This window comes from Chenopodium album, chromosome 1 (genome assembly GCF_948465745.1).
Source record: "Chenopodium album chromosome 1, dcCheAlbu1.1, whole genome shotgun sequence".
Taxonomy (NCBI): Eukaryota; Viridiplantae; Streptophyta; class Magnoliopsida; order Caryophyllales; family Amaranthaceae; genus Chenopodium; species Chenopodium album.
Genome location: NC_137834.1, coordinates 57188157 through 57203439, shown reverse-complemented (window position 1 = coordinate 57203439; position 15283 = coordinate 57188157). Strand labels below are relative to the sequence as shown.

Sequence of the window (15283 nt, the reverse complement as noted above, 5' to 3'; positions counted from 1 at the left end):
ATAGTCTGTTATATATAGCATTCATATGAGTAATGCGTCCAACTCAACTTTCATATTTGGAGCTATCTCACAACAGACAAATCCACTCTTGCTATTTTCATCTGTTATCTCCTCAGGTTAAACAAGAATTTTGATAATAAGGCATCATCCAAGGACATTAATAGCTAAAATTAGAATATATACATATGAAAATTCCCAACTAAACCCTCATATTATTGATGATGCAACATTTCAGTCGGTAAGCTAAGCTACTTCCAATATTATAATCCAAATGAAAATATTAGTGAACTCTATTTAACTATTATTAAAATAGAGTATGCTGACATCACCACTGCCTACTACTACAACAAAAGGCTAATAGACCCATTTAAATTGGCTTTAGAGACCCCTTTACAACGGGTCTCTATCTCGAGGGTCTGTTTGATAAAGAGACCCCCTCATTATGGGGGTCTGTTTTAAAAAACAAACAGACCCGTTATTATAGATAGGGGGTCTGTTAGATGTGGTGTATGATAGACATATTGAAAGGGAAAGAGACCCGTTTATTGGAATATGGGGTCTCTTTGAGAGGATTCAAAAAGACCTGTTATATTAAGTAACAGGTCTTTTTGATCCCTTTTTTTTTTTTAAAAAAAAAAAAAAAAAAAAAAAAAAAAAAAAAAAACTGTAATATTCCTTTGAATTTTAAATTTTGAAATTTTTGTTTTTAGCGCTCCATTAAAATTGTTGAAATTATAAAATTAAATTGCAAAAGTACGATTCAAGATTGAATAAAATAACGTCTACATACGATTATAGTTATGATATTTACAAGAATATACAACCTTACATACTTGCTTCAACAAGTTATACAATACAATCACACTCCTTAAACGTACAACAAATATAGCATTCAAATATATATACCAAATATTTGCAATTGATAAACTTGCAATTCTTTTGTTACGGAAAACTAACTTAAGATGATTACATATATCTATATCTTTCTTCTCACAATCGAACTTTTATTTACCATCTTCATCCAATTCAATCACTGCAATAGTCAATAACGTAACAAAGCAAACATCCTGTCAAAAAAAAAAAAAAAACATTTAAAATCATATCAAAATATACATAGTAAGAACTAACAAACAAACACAAATATTAAGAATAAATCAAAATTGAAAATAATCCGACAATAATTCATACATATAGAAAATCAAAACTAAAAACAATAGATCTAAAAGTACGTTAACATTTAAATCAAACAAAAGTTTCAAAACTATAGAAGAAATCAAAACCAAAAAATTAAAAGCAATGAACAATATATAAAAATTGAACCCGAATCTGTTAAATTCGGAAATGAGTTATAATTAAAATCCAAAATCCAAGCAAAAAAGAAAAGAAAAAAAATTCATGTAAAAATAAACTCTATTAACATACATAATATTATTACTCTTCAGATCTTGCAATTTAGATACTCAAATTGGGCCATTAAGAGACGTGAAGTTGCTTCCAACGACACTAGAGGGAAGGTGGTTATGGCTTCATAATTTTTGGTTGATTTAAAAAAAAATCAAAGGAGGAAATAGATGATATCAAAGATTAAGAGCTTCTTCGGAGGACTACTCTCGATTCTTGGCGGTTCCAGAGACGGGTTTTTACTCCAAGGATTCCCCTGTACTTCATCAACCACCACCACAGCATCCTCCCTCGGCCGAGCTTCCACCTTCTGCTGCCGCATAAACTGTTGCTTCTCAGACTCAAACTTATGATAAACAGAGCGATAATACTACTCGAATTTCTCAAGAAATCGATCGGCCAAAAAAAAAAAAGTTAAAGTGAATAATAAAGTGAGGAAGAGGAATCTGGGAGTATCACGCTAGGTGAGTGAAGGTGATGGAGATAACACTAGTAAGGAATTTATTTTTATAAATAAAGGAAAGTAAGGGAGACATTGGAAAATATGGCTTTATATTTGTCTCTAGCTTTTCCCAACGAGAGAAGTGGTCCCTCGTGCATGTAACAGACCCGTTAGATTAACAACGAGTATGTTATTTCTCTAATTTTTTTTTTTACCGCCAAACATAGTGGGTCCTAATGCACATAAGAGACATGTTATCATTGTTATTAGATCTCTTACTTCAATCAGACCTGTTAGTTGAGAAATTGGGTCTGCATTTGGGGGTCTTTTTTCTAAGTTTTGTAGTATGCTACATGTCGATCTCTTAATAAAAATTTTCCCGCTCAAATGCAAAGATTATGTCATTTTTTTTGTGGAGCAATTATATTTAACATTTTTAAAATTTAAATATTGGAAGCTTATATGCATATTACAACTAAAACCTATCAATTTAGCTTAGGAAATTAAAATAAATTTAAATGACATACTAATAAATGACCTCCAATATTGAAATATGTATGAGTTGATGTTAAATCGTACTATATCATAATTTTAATAAAAATCTAAAATTTTAAATTACTTATTTTTTTTGTACAAGGTTTTATATAAACCGAACATCGCATGGGTTCTAACCTAGTTATACAATTCTAAATTATCAATGCAAAGTCCCTCATCTAGTTATACAACAGAGTAGTGATATTATAAGGCCTCGTTCTTTAGAGCTACTCTGCTCTGCTCTGCTTCAAACTGTTAAAATCTGCTCTCCTAAAAAATAATACTTAATGTTGAATAATAATAATAAATTAATATTTAATAATATAATAATAAATAATTAATTTTTAATAATAACAATAATTAATATTGAATTATTATAATAATAATAATAATAAATAATTAATATTTATAAATAATAATAATAATATCAAAAATTAATATTTAATAATAATAATAAATAATATTATTAAAAATTAATATTCAATAATAATAAAATTAATATTTAATAATAATAATTAATGATTATAATAATAATGCGAAAATATTAGTAGTGGTAGTGGTAGTGGTAGTGGTAATAATAATAATAATAATAATAATAATAATAATAATAATAATAATAATAATAATAATAGAGAAAATACAAGTTCATCTTCATGATAAATAAAAAAACGTTTATCTAGAGGCATTTTTGTAAATAAATAAAAAACTTTTGTCAAATGTGGACCCTAGTAATGTGTTGTTGTTGTTATTATTATTATTATTATTATTATTATCATTATCATCATTATTATTATTATTATTATTATTATTATTATTATTATTATTATTATTATTATTATTATTATTATTATTATTATTATTATTATTATTATTATTATTATTATCATTATTATTATTATCATCATTATTATTATTATTATTATTATCATTATTATTATTACCATTATTATCATTATTTATTATTATTATTCTTTTTATTATTTATTATTATTATTGTTATTGTTGTTGTTGTTGTTGTTGTTGTTGTTGTTGTTTTTGTTGTTGTTAATAAAATTAAGGAATAGGGAGGGCCTATATATGATAGGTTTTCTGTTTTATGTCGTTATATATAGAGCGCCTACGCTAAGATGTCAGGTTTTTTTTCCCTTGTTTTATTTACATTTCACCTAAAATAACAAGCGCCTATCTTAGATAGGTGTTATGTATTGTGTGGGATATAGACTTTATAAAGCACCCCCTTAGAGGAGCGCCTTAGAGACATTCTATATTGGTTGTTGTAGGCAATCTATATTCCCTATTTTGTGGTAGTGTACATGTTTGTGTTAATAGTTTGAATTACTTCATGGGTCTGTGAACGGGTTTTGGTTTTCGCATGCCGATTAGATCGATGTAAAACCCTACAATTAATACACATGTTCGTTCAAGGTTTGGTTGAATTTTTAGGCTTACAAGAAATATTTAACACTTGGGCTTTCTTTGTGGAGTCTATGTAATGTTTAGACGTCAATCTAATAAGGAAGTGAAATTCTAATCTCATCACTTTTTATTCAGATTACGGAGCTAAATATATGTGTCTACAAAGAATAAGCAATAAGTGGAAAGAAAGTGGCAGAATAAAATACTTCATTTTATACGAACAATAAAAATTTATAATGGGGTGGCTCAAAACATTTGAATATGCTTCGATTTTTGTTTATTATTGTCACATACTAATATCGAATTTTTAATTGCCTTTTAGCCAACTTAAGTTATATACTAAAGTTGTGCACTTATTACATGCTTTAATACACCTTTTCAATTCATATTCTTATAACTTAAATTTAAGACTTATGCTTTTAGGAAGCTCTTGACAATTTCCACACTTGGTTTCAAAACTTGGGTCTCCCATGTGTCAAACCAACTCTTGGATCCATCCATTAATGCCTGAAGAGAATAAGTTCCGTCTAAAATAGTGATATTCCAACCTTTTGTTTTCAAAAAGTTTATCTTTTCCGCCTGTCTCCTTGCTAGTTCACATGTATTTTCTTTTATAGCTTTCACAGCTTCCTCATACATACGCCTTTGAACTTCGTCACCCTCTAACACATTAATTTCACTAGCATACCTTTTAAAATACTCTTCAAATTCTTGAACACCAATTGCCTTCGCCAACCCTTTATAAGGTTGATGCATACCCATTCTCTCAGATCGGTGAAACTCGGCCAACTCATTAAGCATCCCTTTTTCAAGCATGTCATTGACTCGCTTATCTATATATTTGTTTAATATAGGTGGTGAAACATAGACCCAAAGGAAACAACAATCATACTTTAACTCAAAACATCCTTGGGAGGATTTGGAAAATACGTCCACGTTTGGGTTAAATTGTTTTGCTAAAAGGGAATAGACAAATGAGTTTGACCCACCTACAACAATAGGAATGTTTCCACGATTATTGATTTCAGAGATCAACAACGAAGCCCATGAACGATATTGAGAAGTGCTTATCTCCTCAAGACTCGATGATGAATCGATGTTTCCTAATAAATGGTGAGGAATACCGAGTTGCTCCTCTAATGATATTTTATTAGAGGTAATGTCAAGGCCTTTGTAGACTTGAATTTTATCAGAATTGATGATTTCAGAAGGGAATATGGAGGCAATATCGATAGAAAGTCGGGATTTCCCAGATGCAGTGGGGCCTAATATCACCACCACCTTATCTCTAGCTCTCGAAAATTCCATGGTGTGCAGGATAGGGTGGAGTAGAGATGTTAGGAAAAGGGTGGTATCAAAGGTGGGATTTTTTTTTTGGTTATCATAGGCTAGAGGACCTATGTTTTTATAGTGTAACTTTACATGTTTATTTCAATTAGGGGAGGGTGAGGTTAAAATTTCTTATATTTTTAAAACCATTTGGATAAAGTTGTATTATTCTCAAACCTTCTAAATAAGGTAAATAGGTTTTATGATTCACATCTCAAATCCTCTTAATAAGGTGGATATATTTACTTTATTAAAGTGGAACAATAATGAATCATACACCATTATTGGCACATTTGTTAACCAAAGGGGACTAATCTACTCAATTAGAGGCTACTTAAAGGCTCTTTCTAATACACTTAATATATTCATCCAAAAAACTTAATCAAATCCTTTAGATAAGTTTGTATGATTCTTAAAACTTCTAAATATGGTAAATAGGATTTATGATTCACATCTCAAGTCCTCTAAATAAGGTGGATATGTCTTTATTCCATTTATATGGAACAATAATGCATCATGCACCATTATTGACACATTTGTTATCCTAAGGAGACTAACCTACTCAATTAGAGGATACATAAAGGCTCTTTCTATTACACTCAATTATATTAATCAAATTCTTTGGATAAGGTTGTATGATTCTTAAACCTTCTAAATATAGTAAATAGATTTTATGATTCATATCTCAAGTCCTCTAAATAAGTTAAATATTCCATTTATGTGGAACAGTAATGCATCCTACACCATTATTAGCACATTATCCTAGGGGGACTAACCTACTCAATTATATTAGAGGGTACTTAAAGGATCTTTTATTACACTCAATTATATTCATCTAAACAACTTAATCAAATCCTTTGGATAAGGTTGTATGATTCTTAAACCTTCTAAATATGGTAAATATATAGGATTTATGATTCACATTTCATGTCCTCTAAATAAGGTGGATAAATCTTTATTCCATTTATGAGAAACAATAATGCATCATCATACACCATATTGGTACATTTGTTATCCTAAGGGGACTAACCTACTCAATTAGATGATACTTAAAGGCTCTTTCTATAAACTCAATTATATTCATCCAAACAATTTCATCAAATCCTTTGGATAAGGTTTTATGATTCTCAAACCTTATTAATAAGGCAAATAGGTATGATTCACATCTCAAATCATCTAAATAAGGTGGATATCTTTATTTCATTTATTTGGAACAATACTGCATCATACACCATTATTGGTACATTTTGTTAGCATAAGGGGGATGACATATAAATTGGAGACTACTTATAGGCGCTTTCTATTACACTCAATTATGTTCTGTTATTATTTTCTCGGTGTCTAACCTTCTAATTTTAAATAGAAAAACTAAATATTGGGTAAAAACAAAGGGGTGAGCTGAGATATGAATTGTATACTGCAAAGAGCGTAGCCCATCGTTAGGGATCTCATTTCCTCTATGCCCTATGCCTTGTAAAAGCCTGAGAATTTACACTTGTTAAGGTGTAGTAGGATTTGAACGAGGGATTTGAATTCAAGGAATCATTTTTTTTAATAAACTAATAAAGAGTTGACAATGAGTTTTAAGAAAACTCATAAACCTCGTTCATGTCTTTTTCCCAAATAATTTAAATTTCATGGGATCTTCAATAGTAATCATAAGTTTACCCAGGCCCACATTGATCTAGTAGTTGATCTATCATACAGACCTAGCCTTCATATAGCCTCTACTAGATCTTTCTTTAGCACAATTTCATCACCAAATTATATGTAACATGATACCTAAAAACTAAGTTAGTTGATATTATTTACAAGAAAGAATCACAAAATAAAAGTCAACATTTCAACGAATGTCAATATATTTTTTTATTCCAAATTTGTGATATAAATAATAAATAAAAAATAAACAATATTCGCTTTGTCTTATTTAGGTGATAAAACAACAATTTGATTATTTCAATTCTATTCTTTAATTAATGCAAGATACTATGTGAAATTAATTAGGGTTTAATGAAAGTGATAAACAAAACTACTTCATTTATAATAGTTTATTTACACAAAAGAAAAGAGGTGATTGATCTAAGTGCTCGGGAATTTACCACTTTTTCGGGTCGCATATCCCGCCAAAGTTCCATCATAGAGCTTTAATTTTGACTTCTGTATGTGCCCGCGCGCACAGTGACTGTGCGCCCTCTTGTGGTCGCGTAGAACTTCATGAATTGGGCTTCCAAGCTTCTCTCCTTGCTTCATAACCAAGGATTTCCTACAAAACAAGAACAAAAAGAAACAAAGTTTAAAAAAAAAAGGGCAAAAAAAGGGAGAAAACTAATAAAGAAAAGACAATAAAGGAAAGAAGGTAAAGACATAGAAGAGGGCATAAACAAGCAAAGCTTCAAGTATGGGGAAATTCCACAAATCAAAGACAAGGAAAGAGGGAAGAGAGAAGCAATGATCACAACACAAATCATAATCAAATTGAGCTTTTAAAGACAACAAGCATGAATAATGAGTGAAAAAATTTCTTAGTAGTAGAAGTGAATGCGCAAGGGGATATATATATAAATATATATATATATATATATATATATATATATATATATATATATATATATATATATATATATATATATATATATATATATATATATATATATTTATTTATTTATTTATTTATTCTCATAATATGTCAATGTTACCTAGTTTTAGGTGTCTAAGGCTTAAAATCACATCAAAATAACGCATTTTATCAAAAATGACCCAAATATGGCTTATTTGAATTCTACTTTGCCCATTTTCTACATTTCTTATCAAATAAACTATTTGTTTCTCATAAAATGTCAATATTACCTGTTCTTAGGTGTCTAAGGCTTAAAATGACATCTAAAGAGCATTTCACTAAGTTTTAAGACGGATTTTATAAAAAAAAATGGCCTAAATATGGCCTATATGACTTCTACTTTGCCCATTTTCTACATTTCTTATCAAATAAACTATTTCTTTCTCATAACATGTCAATATTGCGTAGTATTAGGTTTCTAAGGCTTGAAAACACATCAAAAGAGCATTTTATTAACTTTGGAGTATTTTTCATCCTAATTGGCCAAAATAAGGCCTATATGACTTCTACTTTGCCCATTTTCTACATTTCTTATCAAATGATCTAATTCTTTCTCATAACATGTAAATATTACCTAGTCTCAGGTGCCTAACGCCTGAAATCACATCAAAAGAGCATTTTATTAAGTTTGGTGTACTTTTCATCCTAAATGGCCCAAATAAGGCCTATATGACTTCTACTTTGACGAATTTCTACATTTCTTATCAAATGAACTAGTTCTTTCTCATAGCATATCAATGTTACCTAGTTTTAGGAGACTAAGGCTTGAAATCACATACATTGCTTAAGTATATTTATTCACTAATTTATAACACATTTGCTAATCACTAATTCAACCACAATATATTTTAAGTACCAAAATTGAACTAACTAACAAGCTTACTAATCTCTATTTTTTTAAAACAAATTTCCAATTAAAACCACCTAAAATTCACAAATAGAAACATAATATACAAAAAAATATATAATACAAAAAATTTAACTACCAAAAATCAAAATTGAGGTTAAATTATATTCAAGCCCTTAGTTTACTCATATATGTCCAATAATTGTTCAAAATGAAATTATAATATAACCATAATTAGAGGTGGAAGGGGTAGAGAGCTGGAGGGTAAAGGACGCGGAGGGTTGTTGGAGAGGTGTCGCAGTGGTGGGGGCAGCTGTACTCGCGCGCGACTATGCAGGTGGAGGAGTGGTGGAGGCTGCTGAACTCGCGCGTAATGGTGGAGGGGCCTGCTGGATGGTGTTTTCAACACCAAATGAAGTGAAAGAGATAGAGAAAGAGAAAGAGGGTGGCCGCCGGTGAAAGAGGGTCGACGGCAGTGGTGGAATAAAAGGGTTTCTAGTGTTTTCGAAGGAGGGAAAGAAATTGAACCAGATAGAAATGAATTGGGGAACGAAGAAAGAGAAGGAAAAGGAGGAGAAGCTAGCTTATGGCGGTTTTTTTTTTTTTTTTTTTTTTTTTTTTGAATTGCCACCGGTTTGAACCAGTCGCCTTTAATGAATATGGCACCGGTTTTTTTTTTTGAAACCGGTGTCAATTAGCTTGAACCCAAAACCGGTGGGTATTACTCGGTGCCCATTTGTAAATTTCTACTAGTGATTGAAGGATAAACCATACTAAACGTAGAGAACTCTAACATGCACCACTCCCCTCGCATTCCATACAATCTTAGCGTAGTCCCTCATCTATATTCAAATCCACCCTTAGAGGTAGCATCTCATGAGTCCTCGAAGGAGTCGGAATAAAGATAAGACAATAAAAATAAGGGGAACCCTACATCTTTCCAAGTCATTCTCTCTCCATATGCTTGAAATCTAGCTTTCTCCTCCGACTAGTGACTCAACTAACCAAGGTCAAAAGAACATTAAGAGGGTACTCCCTCCGTGTTTTAATAAGTGTTACACTTCCTTTTTTGGCAAAAAGCTACATTAAAATATTATATCTCTCTCCTTTCATGTTCCCCATCCAAACCCGCTATTACTTGTTTTATTATATCTTTCCTCCCACATTCATTACTTTTTAATGAACTATTAACCCCACTATCTTTCTTTTACAATTTTTTAATACACCAACTCACTACTACAAAAAAGGCCTTAAAGAACTGTTAGAATAGGCTTTATAGATCGCCTTAGGGGCGTTCTTCTACTAAGCGATGTATAAAGTATATAGAACGGGTCGTTTAGGCGTTTTATATATTGACAAATAGAGAACGGTTGTTAGTCACAACCGTTCTCTTTTCCCTTCTTAAATTCGTACATTAAGGAAGGAAAAGATCTAACGGTTTAGGTTACTTAACCGTTCTATATTGCATTACAATCGAGAACGGTTTAGGTTACTTAACCGTTCTATATTGCATTACAATAAAGAACGGTTAAGTTAGATAACAATTCTTTAATGTTTTTTTTTTAAAAAAAAAAATCCAACCATATGTATTTGATTATTCGAATTAGCCCTGTACGTATTTTATTTGTATTATCTTGTATTTTGATAATCTGTATTTTTTTGTATTTCATTTTAGACCTGTATTTGTTGTATGTATTCCTGTATTGAATCTTGTACATTTATCCTGTAAGAAAAATGATCTTGTATACGTACAATCATCAATCAATAAATAAAATTGAATAGAAATTGTAAAAGTCAGAGTCGGATGCCAAATTAAAACAAAATTTATCGTCCTTTATAATCAATTAATTACATCTCAAATACATTGTGAATTTTGATACAATTCTCTAACCTAACTTAATAATTATCAATGTGCTACTGCTAACAATATCAGAAGAGCACCTACTTGAATTGTTATTGACATTCAAAACCACCTCAGTAATCTAATTCAACCGCGACGCTTCCACCAACCTGAACCACCAGCGGCGTTCCCACCAACCCGAACGACCAGTAGCGCTTCCACCCGCTTCAACCACCGCAGCGCTTCCACCAGCTTCAACCACCGCAGTGCCTCTACCAACCTCGCTCAACCACCGCACGCACTACCACAGCGCCTCCATCAATACTGCACGCAAATAGTGAAGTCACACCAAACACCCATAAATCAAAGATGAAAAATCAAAATTTAATCCAAATCGTAACATTAAAATCAATTGATAACAATTGTAGATCTAAAATTTATAATTAAGAATCAAACAAGCTACCTCTATAATGTTAAACACCAATCAACCCGCAACAACTTGTTACCATAAACAGAGAAAAACAAAGATTCAGCGGGAGCTTTATTTGATTTCATTCGTATTCTAAGAGGAGTAAGATGAATTCCACCACTCCAAATTTTATCAGGTGGCTAATATTTTTGAAGGAGTGAATTGTAATCTTTAGTCGTAGCTAGTATATGATTATTGATGCTGATAGGTTGTGTTTCGAGGACTTACTTAAACTGGAGGAAGAAGACGACGGATAGCAGATTAATTGGACATCATCTCGGAGTTTTAAGAACATTGAAGGATGAAGGTGCAGGGAAAGAAGTAAGGATTTCACAAAAGGGAAGAAATGAGAGAAGGGGACTAAAGAGGGGAAGTTATGGAGAATGAGTGAATGACGGTTGTGGAGTTAGGGTTAGAATTTTGGGCTTTTGATATGTAACATATGTTAGATTTTTTTATTTCTTTTTTATTTTTCAAAAAATAATATTAAACATATAGAACGGGTAATTAAGTGGGGCGATTTATATTGCAAGTGTAAAATATGGACATATCAAATAGAACGGTTAACTAAGAAATGCGTTCTATATAATAAAACCACAATTTAATAAAAATAATAAAATAAATCAAATAGAACGGTTAACTTAGATAGGTGTTCTATATAATTCTAGAGATCGCCTATCTAAGTTAACCGTTCTGTATCTTGTGTTTCTTATTCTAGTTTTTGTGGTAGTGACTACCCCCACTTACCTCTTATATTATTTAAGTCAATTAAACCATGTGTCGGCCAAAATGTAACACTTAAAAAAACACGGAGGGAGTAGTAATGTTCGCTAGGGGGTAAAGAATGGAAAAATTAGAAATTGGTGATAAGCCTGATTGTGAAGCAAAAAGCCTCTATTCAAAAATCAAACATTACCAACTTTTAAACAAGATTGCCACAAGCTTTAACCAACTCGCCAAGCATTTTGAACTTTCATTCTCTTCCTCTTTTCATCTTCACTTTTTTTCCCTCCCGATTTCTTTCGCAATCTTCTTACCAACCGATTTCACTCTTTATTTCTTCTCAATTACTCAAACCAAACTCTCAAAATCTTTCAAATCCAAACACAAATCCATCAGTTTCTCTTCAAATATTACACAAATTCATCACATCATCAACCTATTTACACAAATTTATACTTTATCACTCCAAAAACCCCAAAATCATCCATTGTTGAACACTTAAAGCTTTGTTGGAGAAGGTAGTGTTATGGGCGTAATTCCCACGATACAAAGTGAAGTCCAAAGGGTTGTCCTATTACCAAGACAGTCGCGTGTTAGACAAGCCATGGTGTTCAAGGTTAAATTAGATGAGAATGCCAAGGAGACTAATGTCCATGTCTAAGCAACAATTAGCGTCAATGACACATCTTAGTCGCGACGCATCTACACTCGACAACTATAGTAATGTCTAAAGGCCTCTAGTGACCTTTGTCGACCTCCATTGGTCTCCGACTGTAATACCCCGTATTTTTATACGTAATTTATTTAAAATATGTATTTTATAAAGGTATTTAAATAATTTTAATTATGGTATTTTAATTATTTATCCTATGTGAGTTTGGAAATATTTTTAATAAAGGAAAGTTTGTTTAATTATTTATTTTATAAAAGTTGGGGTTTTATTTTAGGAAAGTATGATTTTAACAAGTTTTATTAGGGAAGGGATTAGGAAAAACTAAAAGAGGAAAGTTTAAGGTAAAAGGGGTGGTAGACAAGGGGTATAAATATCCCTATGATGAGGCAAATCAACTTTGCCCAGAGTGGAGAAAACCCAAGGTAAATTTCTCTCCCTTTTCTCCTTATTTTTCTTCTCTCTTTTTCTTTCTCCTTCCCCTTTCCCTTTTGTTTTCGGACCACCACCACCACCACCACTGGAAACCACCACCACCGGTGGGCCACCGAACACCAGCCACCCAGCCGGCAGCAGCGGCGACCACCAGTGCTGGCAGCAGGGCAGTGGCGCCAGCCTGCTGTCGGCAGTCCTTGATATCGAAAAAAAAAACTTAAAAACCTAATCTTTCTTGCTCTAATTTAATCTATGCTTTAATCTAATTGTAAATTATGAGTTTTGACATTTAATTTTGATGTTTGATTATTATAATTATGTTGATTAATTTTCAGATTTTGTTAATAATTAAAAAAGCCCCAATTTTTGAAACCCTAGGTTCTTGATTTATGAATTATTGAAAGAGTGTGATGTATTATGGTTTAGATCTTTGATTAAAGTGTTTTAAGACTAATTTACAGCAAGTTTTAATTAAAATAAAGTGCTGGAATTTTATGTAGAGCACTTAATATCATGATTCTTGAAGAAATTTCAATTACCCATTAATTGAGACTTAAGTATGGTGTTTTAAATATAATTTCAACTTATTTTAATTAAATTATGAGGGGTTCTATAATTGTATATATTGCTGGAAAATTGTTTAGAGTGGATTTTAATACTTTATTATGACTTTAATGTGTAGGAGACTTTGAAGTAAGCAATTTCTATTAGTCGTGGCGATTTTAAGATCGTACTCAAGGTACGTTCGTGTACTTAGCATATTTTGGTGATATAGTATCATGCTAGGCTTGACTTCAATCAATTACAAGTAATATCATGCTAAGATTTATGTATGGAATTGTGAATTATTGGTGTTGGTGATTGAATTGTGAAGCATGAATTATTTGTGATGGTTTATGGATTGGAAAATTATATTTTTGGCATGATTATATGGATGTAGGGAATATTTCAAGCGTTAATCCCCTAGCTTGAACCCCACTGTGATCATACACTAAAGTACGGTGGCGTCCAAAGGGAAGGAAGATAGAGCAAAAGAGTCGCCAACAAGTTTTAGGAACTTGTAAACCGTTCACGAGGTGAAGGTTACACCCCTTAATGATCCAAGAGATCGTTAACTCCAATAGGTCTGGAACCAAATAGGGTTCGGGGATGAAGGTATAAATCCAACCTAAAAGAGATTGAACCTGCCCTAATAATAGGCCTATACTTTATTCAGATCGTATTCATGTGCGCTTTCTGACTAACATACAAACAATAGGTTTAACCCTAAACCTGTTTATCTATGTTGGTTGAATATTAATGCACAAATAAATCTATTATTGGCGATCACTTGAATTATAATCATATTAACCCTAAACAAGATTATTAATTATCTTATTAAGCGTGATTACAAGTACCAATTCCCTTTAAACATGCATAAAAGGCGTGATCAAGCAATAACAATAATAATCAAGCAACAAAATAATAATCAAAATAATAATCATCATAATAATAATCATCATAATAATAATAATTAAAATAATCATGATTAAAATAATCATGTTAAAGCATAATATTAATAGCAAGATCCTAGGCATGATACTAACAAGATTAATAACAAACCCTATCATGTCACTAAACAATAAAGACTAAAGCTTTAGCCCTAACATGATACTAATAATCATAAATATTAGGAAGAACATAGGAAGCATCATACTTTAAATCATACTTAATATTAAAGTTACCCTACACATGATACTAGTAATTTATTGTTGTCACCCTAAACATCAAATTAAGGAAAACATCCTAACACGATACTAGGAATCAAAATAACAATCTAAGCATGATTTCTATATCATAATATCAATTAAACCATTAAAGTACTTACTTGGATGCCTCGTACCTCTTTCTAATAACAAAATACACACATTAGTAACTTCAAGGAAAATAATAAACAAAACAATTAAATTAAATAATGGAAAGAGAGATTTGAGACCAAACCCTCAGAAATTAAACATTTCACGTCTAGGGCGAAGGAAACTTCGAATATGGCTAAGTGTATCTAAGTATTACAAATGCGGAATTTTGTATTTGAGAAAAGGCTAGTTTAGAAAAGAGAGAGAGAGAGAATAATCAAGAAAATCTTGATGAGAGTTGGTGAGAATTGGTGAATGAAAACGGAGTTTTTAGAAAGCTATTTATATAGAAAATCAGCCAAAAAGATAGAAAATCGAAACAGAGTTCTGACGCGCATAAAACTTGATTAGCGTCGACGCTGGAAATTAGCGTCAAGCGCTGAAGGTTAGCTCCAGGCGCCAATCCTTAGCGCCAGGCGCTAATGCTTAGCGTCAGGCTCTAATAATCAGTTTCACGCGTTTTTGTTTTTATCTTATCTTTTGATCCGGAAGTCCAAATAAGGCATATAATATGTCGTTAGAAATCTCTTAAAGTCTACTTTCCAACCCAATTTGAATAAGATTAAATTATTTTTTAGATAAAAAGATATGGCCGAAATAGTAGGACGGTGTTAGTTTTGGATGGAGTTTCATATCTCATTCATATCTTTTTCGTTATAGCTCGG

The 15283-nt window shown here is 31.5% G+C and overlaps 1 long non-coding RNA gene and 1 pseudogene across 1 annotated transcript; both read right to left on the bottom strand.

The window, feature by feature from the left end:
- Positions 1–766: 766 nt before the first annotated feature.
- LOC145589654 (uncharacterized) lies at positions 767–2060 on the bottom strand. The gene is made up of 2 exons (XR_014101781.1): positions 1423–2060; positions 767–1067 (listed from the first exon to the last, which is right to left on the bottom strand). It is a non-coding gene; the product is annotated as an uncharacterized LOC145589654 (long non-coding RNA).
- Positions 2061–4204: 2144 nt separating this feature from the next.
- Positions 4205–5297, bottom strand: LOC145633118 (adenylate isopentenyltransferase 1, chloroplastic pseudogene; annotated as a pseudogene).
- Between the last annotated feature and the right edge of the window lie 9986 nt (positions 5298–15283).